The 7,894-nt window shown below is 40.7% G+C and overlaps 1 non-coding gene across 1 annotated transcript; it reads left to right on the top strand.

Moving 5' to 3' along the window:
* The first annotated feature begins 7,566 nt into the window (after positions 1-7,566).
* On the top strand, positions 7,567-7,672 carry LOC145033135 (small nucleolar RNA R71). The gene has a single exon (XR_013677375.1). It is a non-coding gene; the product is annotated as a small nucleolar RNA R71 (small nucleolar RNA).
* Positions 7,673-7,894: the final 222 nt, after the last annotated feature.

Raw genomic sequence — 7,894 nt, 5'->3', positions numbered from 1 at the left:
AAAACAACATACCAGAGACGGGTCATTACAATTCTCCCCCACTTGACTCATACTTTGTCCTCGAATTCTGCTACGGTTGAATCTACAAATAACTCTGGATAGTGCTCTCTCATCTCATCCTCAGCCTCCCACGTCCACTCAGACCCCTTCCGGTGCTCCCACTGCACCTTCACTAGCTGAATTACCTTGTTCCTCAAGGTCTTTGTCTTCCGGTCCAGAATCGTGACCGGCCTCTCAATATAATTCAGGCTGCTATCAACCTGAATATCTTCTAAGGGAATAATGCTGACTCATCCACCAAACACTTCCTCAACTGAGACACATGGAAAGTGTTGTGGATCTGGCTAATCTCTGCTGGAAGATCCAACCGATAAGCAACCCGACCCACCTGGGCCAAAACCCTGAAAGGGCCAATGAACCTGGGGCCCAGCTTGCCCGTCTTTCGAAACCCGATGACAACCTTCCAAGGTGAGACCTTCAGAAGGACCATGTCGCCTACCCGGAACTCCAAGTCTGAACGCCTCCTGTTGGCGTAGCTTGATGTGCACAAAAGTACCCACTAATTTTAATATTTATAACCTAACAAACTAAGACTAACTATGCACTTATAGGCAGTGTACCTAGTCAGATTACAATATAGCTTAGGTAAGTCAGGTGTCGATCACAGGGAACGGTGTTACTAATTAACCTAATTACTATTAAATTAACCTAATTTATTAATAAATTTAATAAGGGGGTTTTATCTGATTTTGCAAGATCAGATGAACTTAATCAAATTAATAAAAAAACACTCTTGCTTAGTTGAATCCACTTCTTCCTTATGGCTAGTTAATGATTATGGTTTATTAAGTTGGGTTTTAGTTATATTAGTAATTTAGTTCTATCTTACCAATAAGTAACTAATTCATGTTAAACCATGTATGTTCACACATAATTAAACACAGAACTAATTGTGAATGTAGATATGCTATGTAAGATTTGTTGTATAAACGCAATTATGATCACAATTCACGTTCTCTAGCACAACTAAGATTTATTTAGCCTAATTACTAACTAAGATTGGTCAATCCTAGCTCTAACAATTCAATGTTCACTAAATTATTAGGTAAACAAGTTCATGTAGTTTCATGGTCACTAAGCTACACAGAACATGCAATCTAGCAATTAGATAAGCAAATAATAACATGCTAGGTTATACAAATCAAACACAAGCAACTCTTACCAACTTAAATTAATCCATAAACATATAACTATTCATAAGTTCAAAGCTTCATCTAGCTAAGCAAAAGTAGCTAGATTTAGCTGCTCATCATAGTAATTAAACTAACACAGCTAAAACTAAGGAAAAACATGTTTATAATCAACTAAATATAAAACTTTACTTCTTTTGGTGTTGAAATCCCTCTTCCAGGACCTTCCTTCTTCTCTGAAACGTCTCCTGGAACTCCTTTTCTTCTGCCAAAAGTTCCTTTATTCGTAATAATAGAAGAACTTGTATAATCCTCAAAAACCTGCGCCACGTCGTGGCCATATGCGCCACGTCGTGGGTTGTAAGTAATACGTATCCTTCAAGGAAATCCTCCGCGTCGCGATGTTTATCTTCTGGAACACCCATGCCACGTCGTGAATTAAGTTCTTATTATGAAATTATTATTTTCTTGTCTTCCAAGCCTCCCATGTTCCCCATTTTGTCACCTCTGGTCCCTCTCTTCGAAAATCCTTTGTATTGACTGAAAATATCAATTAAAACTCATAAGTATCACTATTCTGCACATATTATCAATTTATTAATAAAAATGCACTTAAATATTGCCTAAAAATAAGTATAAATATGGAAATATCAAAATACCCCACACTTAGGCTTTGCTTGCCCTCAAGCAAATTTACACTTAATTCTTAATTACTAACACTACACAGAACAATCTGACTCTAGTTCAGCCATTATGCCAAGACCTCAACGCATGCATTTGTGTCTAAAATTTTCCTAAAGTACCCCCCATACGTTAAATACTCACAATCTTCATAAACACTTGCCCACTTTTTCCGAACAATGCTCATTTTATGCAACCCTCCGAATCCATCCTCAGAAAACCTCCTAACCTCAAGGTATTTTTAGTTGAGCAACCTAAGCATACATAATCTAGAATTACAATTTATGATACCACTATGGAGCTTCCTTTGAATTCTTCATTTCTCTGACATTCTGATCTTCGATTTCTTTGAATTCAACACCTTATTTGAATTGATTTCTGGTATCTTCAACTTTTTGGATTTCTTCAGAATTTTGATCTTTTGATCTTCACTTTATTTGCTCCAAAATTCTCCAAACTTTTTCGTAATTCTCTCTTTCTTTTTTTTCCTTTTTCTTTTTACATGTACCTCTCTTTTTCCGCTCAAAACCTACATGCTTAAGCAGAGGCGCTCAACCTCAACCTTTATTGGTTAATGATAATAATTTTCCTGGATACATTTCAGGTTTAGGCTGCTAAACATATTGCATCCTTCAAACCGAGCAGGGTTATGTTTTTGTTCCATGATTTCACTAAAATAAGGGAAGCCACAAATGCACTATAACGTATATTGGCTCAACTGAACATTTGAACATTCATCGGATCATCCCACATAATTCTAGCAATTATAGCTCAAATTATTATTACTAGATTCAATTAATAAAAATTTTGAATTTTCAAAATTTCCTATCAATTCAGTTTTTCTACCCCTACCCCACACTTATTTCATACAATGCCCTCATTGTATGTATAAAAACAAATCAAAATTAAAGAAAAGGGAGAAAAAGGAACAGACTCCCCTGGAATAACGGCATGAGCATCTCGAAAAGTGTGGAAAATGCGGAATTGGACTTCCAAAAATAGAAACTCGGTGTAGAACAAGACTCGAACTTCAATTCGTCAAAGTGGGTATTGATAATGAAAAAAAATATGGCAATGATATACTGGATCACGTCGTGGCATATATCTGGACACGTCGTGATTCGGGTGTAAACTACGAACACCATAATGCTGAACTATTACAAACTGCAAGCGTGCCACGACGTGGCATAAGGAATTCACGTCGTGGAACTAAGCATCAGTAGAAAATGACGTATTGGCGTTATTTACTCTAGCAGCGTTGACCAATGGCTAACTGGTGTCCGACACTTCTATGCAAATATATGTCCCAATTAGAACCTCTCTCCTAATATACCCCATACTTATCTTGAATTGTGGGCTTGGACTCACAACTCAAAGCTTCCTTGACTAGACAAACACGACTCGAAAGATAACCGGCTATGCTCCTTAGAATTCCAACGCTAATCTGAAAAGGTAGAACAACCCAAAAGAAACAAAAAGTAACATCATAGTTTTAATAAGGTTTTACATCACACACCAAAGTAAAAAAAAACAAAAAAAAACTACTAAATAAAATGAAATCAATCATCATCTTGATCTTGTGCTCCACTTGGTCCTGCCTCATCATTTTGCGGACGCCATAACTCCTCCCATGTCAGAAAATAGGGATACTACGGTGGTATAGCAGGTGGTCGGGTCACACCCAAATGTGAATAAATACCCTCGGTAAGCTGGGTATGGTAAATTGCATGACCCTGTAGATTATCCAAATATGTTCCAACCCAACTCTGAAAAGGGTCGGTGGGCACTCCCTGCACATACTGCGAAGCAGCACGCTCTCGCTCGACCTCGCCTCTAGCCCGCACATTTCGACGCCTCGGCCTAACGGGTGGTTGCTGTCCCGGCTGCCCCTCCTCTTCCTCGTCATCTATTGGTGGTATCATAAAACGACCCCCGATATTCACCACTGCTCGCATCACACCCAAGACTTGAATGGTCAAGTTGGTATCCGAGAATCGAGTAAGATTCCTCACAAAGTCATGGGTCAAAATATGATATGACCTAGCCAGGCGAGTAACCAAATGCCCCCCAGTAATCGGGCTCCCAGGCCTAGAATTGGCCGCTTTCTTCCCCATAAACCTTGCCAACATATAAGGCAAATCACAGCAAACCCCCGGGGTAATAAGAGTCCATAAATAAAATAGATTCTGGATGGGGACCTTGTCACCATGATGCTTGTGATTGATTGAAAACGTGATGAGGCGGTGCAAAAATCGGAAAACAGGATTCCGAATTTGTGACTCACTCGAGTCACGAGTGTTGTATTCATGGTTAGAAATGCCCCTCCAAAACTGCACATCCAAGGTACCCGGAGCAAAATTCCGCACACATCCAAGCAAGAAAGGGATAAAAAACGGAGATTGCGTCTCCACTTCCGTATAGAGCCCTATGCGCCAAGCAAATTCCCAAAGGCTACACTCACGATATACACCACCCAAACGAAAAACAAGTGCTCTATTGTAGGTGGCATCAAGGGTGCGTTCTTCAAAACATACGGTAGAAAAAAATTCTACCGATAATTCCCGGTACACGGATTCTTGAATGGTGAATAAATTCCTCCACCCGTGACAAGTAAACGAAAATTGATCTCCAACATAAGTCTTTGACCAATAACGTCCCAGCTCTGCTACCATGCCCACTCCACCTAGCCATCCCCAATCAATAATCGGGGCTATTGCAAACTCCCTGTTGTATAACCATCCAAGCCGATTCTCGTAGGTTGTTAGCAACGGTCGGGGAATGTTTTGAGGAAACTGGTATAAAGGATGTATGCTTGCGACATCTATCGGGTCTTCTTCCTGCGGAACAGCTCTTCGTGGTCCCATTTCTGCAATCAGAACAAACCAAAACAGCAAACAACCAACACATTAAACAGTTTATATATTTTGACAGAAGTCACGATGTGGCCAGGCTGTGCCACGTCGTGGGTCGCGTCGTTCACAACTTGTGGGTCGATCTAATTGCATGCGATTTCTACTAAAATCAATGGTTGGGGTTTGTTCCTATGGCCATTAAAGGTATATTTAATCTAAAATTAACCATTAGATTCAACCAATTTCGTGAATCATACAAGCCCTAACCATGAAAACTTGAAATTAGAAGAATTGCTACAAAATAATAAGGAAAACACGTACCAAATAGATTAATTGGCAAGATCTTGCAAGGAAATTAGCAGTAGAATACGAAATTAGCTGTGGGGTTACAATGTTTCCGTTCGTGCGGCAGCCTCACAAGTGGGAATGAGAATTATCAGTCAAAGGGTTTTAACAACTGGTCCCCCCTGATTTTTAAGGGCCACGACGTGGCGGGTTATTCCCACGTCGTGGAACTTAAATTGTTTTTTTCCTCAGTCGCGCATTCCCTTTTTCCCACGACGTGGCTGGGCTATGCCCACGTCGTGGAAACTGCCAGATGCAAAAGTCTCAATAATGTTTATCATATTAATTAATTAATTTGCATATCAATCATTATTTAAAGTTCCCTACAGCTAATTTTCTACTTGTTACCGTTTTTTATAGATGATGAATTGATGTCTTTCCTACTTAAAAAAAAAAAAAGAAAGAAAATTTTTAAAAAGAAAATGCAAACCAAACTCGGGTTGCCTCCCGAGAAGCGCTTCTTTTTCTTGGAGTCTTGAGCTGGACTCCGTGCCTTCTACGTTGAATCTTCGGAAGAGTCCTCCACCAAGATCTTTTGTTCCTTGAACCGCCTTTTGTAAGCTTGAACTCTCCTTTTATACTCCTTCTTTGAATTCTCCTTTTTAGCTTTTCCCTTTTCCTCAAGCTTGCGTTTTGTGCCCTTGGTTTCCTCCTCGTACTTTATATCATTCTCTTCTGCTTTCACCACCGGCCTTGTTACTCTTGAAGTCACCTCCTCTTCATTACTTGTTATTTCCTCATCCTCTTTGCTTACCCAAGAAGGCGGGTTCTTGTAAGCTATGACTTCAATCCAATGTGGAACAGATGCCTTTGGTTTTGTCATTTTGACTTGATGAACTACTTTTATCTCTTCTTCCATAAGCTTTTCCAATTCGTCTAGTTCATTCTCTTCATTAATTGTGAACACCTCTTCTTTATTTTCTTGAAAGTCATCTTTTTTTCCAAAGACTTCTTGTTCATCTCCAACCCTCAAAGTGAGCTTCGACTCGCGGATATCAACAAGGGCACCAGCAGTGTTGAGCAATGGCCGACCTAGGATTATCGGAACATCTGGATCTTCTTTCATGTCCAATACTACAAAGTCTATTGGAAAAATAAATTTTCCAATTCTCACCAAAATATCCTCCACTATGCCTCGGGGTTGTGTCACCGAACGGTTCGCCATGTGAATCTTCATTTTTGTAGCCTTCATCTTCTGAATCTCCAATTTTTGATAAAATGAAAAAGGCATTAGATTAATGCTAGCCCCAGAATCGGCTAAAGCATTAACCTTCATTTTATTCCCAAACTCGCATGGAAGAGTGAGGCGTCCAGGATCCCCCATCTTTTCTGGTGTTTCTCCCAACACAACTTTTGAAGTTTGTTCACTTAAAATCACTGTAGACTGCTTGTTTAATTGCCTTCGAGTGTCTATCAAGTCTTGCAGTAATTTCTGATTCTCGGGAGCTTTGGATAAGGACTTGACAAAAGGGGTATTAATCGGGATCTCTTTCACATGCTTGACAAACTCTCTATGCTCTCTCTCTAGTGGACTAAGGGTGGCTTGGGAAGGAAAAGGCAAATTCGGCTCATAAACCGAACTGTCTGCAGAATTTTTCTGTTGATGACGGGCCCACATCGTGAACATATAAGGTTCACATCGTGAGTTCTGGAACTTAGCAGCTTCATGATTTTCGATCTTGATCTTCTTCTTCTTTTGATCGGGCGTTCGTGGTTCTTCGTCCAATGCTTCCAGGAACTTCGAGATAGCTTCTTCTTCGGTGTCTATGGCCATTACATGAGATTGGTTCTGTACTTCGGGACTCTTCGGGGACAATTTTTCATGAACTAGGGATGCTAGTTGACCAAATTGTAATTCAAGGTTATGGATGGAGGCTTGCTGATTCTTTATCAATGTTTGTTGTTCCAGAATAGCAGAATCCGTGGCCTCGTGTCACTTTTCCGATGCTTCCATAAATTTCATTAAAATGGTCTCTAGGTCGGGTTTCTTCTCGGCTGGTTGCTGCTCCTTTTGATAGAGGCCTCGACCTGTCTGCCTATACTTCTCTTCTTTTTGCTTCTTATATTCTTCATATGGCAACCACTCCTTCTTCGGTTTCATCCAGTCCTCTTCAAACTTATCCCCATTAGAGTAGCACACTTGAGCTTTTCTATTCCCAAATTCATCCACGTTGCAGTCCTTGGTCAAGTGTGGACCATTGCATCGCTCGCACCCCACTCTTATGGCGTGTATCGACTGGTCCATTTGTGTTATCCTGCGATCCATGTTATTCAGCATGGCCATGACAGCTGCAATTTCTTCAGTTTGGGCCCCTCCACCGCCTTTGCTTCCATCCTGCCTCGGGTTATGGTATTCGCGGGAGTGTTTCGCGAATTCTTCAATTAGCTCCTTGACCTCCCTTGGATTTTTCCTTGTCAACGGTCCTTGAGAATCAAGGAGTTGTCTTGTCATCACATTGAACCCATCATAAAAAATTGACATCTCTTGCTGCACATTTAGGTCATGTTGCGGGCAGTTTCTGAGTAAGCCCTTGTACCGCTCCCATGCTTCGTACAGTGACTCCCCGACTGTTGCTCAAAGTTGGCTATTGCCTTCTTGAGTTTGGCTATCTTGGATGGTGGGCAAAACTGATCTAGGAATTGCTCACGCATTTGAGCCCAAGTGGTGATTGTACCCGGTGGGAGTGCTTTTAACCACTCCTTAGCAGCTCCTTTGAAAGTGACTGGCAGCATCCTAAGCAAGACTGTGTTCCTGTTGACATTTGGGACATTGAAGTAATCTGCAATGTCATTGACTTCATCTAGATGCTTAAAAGCATCCTCATG

Source organism: Lactuca saligna, chromosome 2, assembly GCF_052625555.1.
Source record: "Lactuca saligna cultivar CGN05327 chromosome 2, ASM5262555v1, whole genome shotgun sequence".
Classification (NCBI taxonomy): Eukaryota; Viridiplantae; Streptophyta; class Magnoliopsida; order Asterales; family Asteraceae; genus Lactuca; species Lactuca saligna.
Note: the sequence above shows the minus strand (reverse complement) of the source record. Positions and strands in the feature narration are given on the sequence as shown.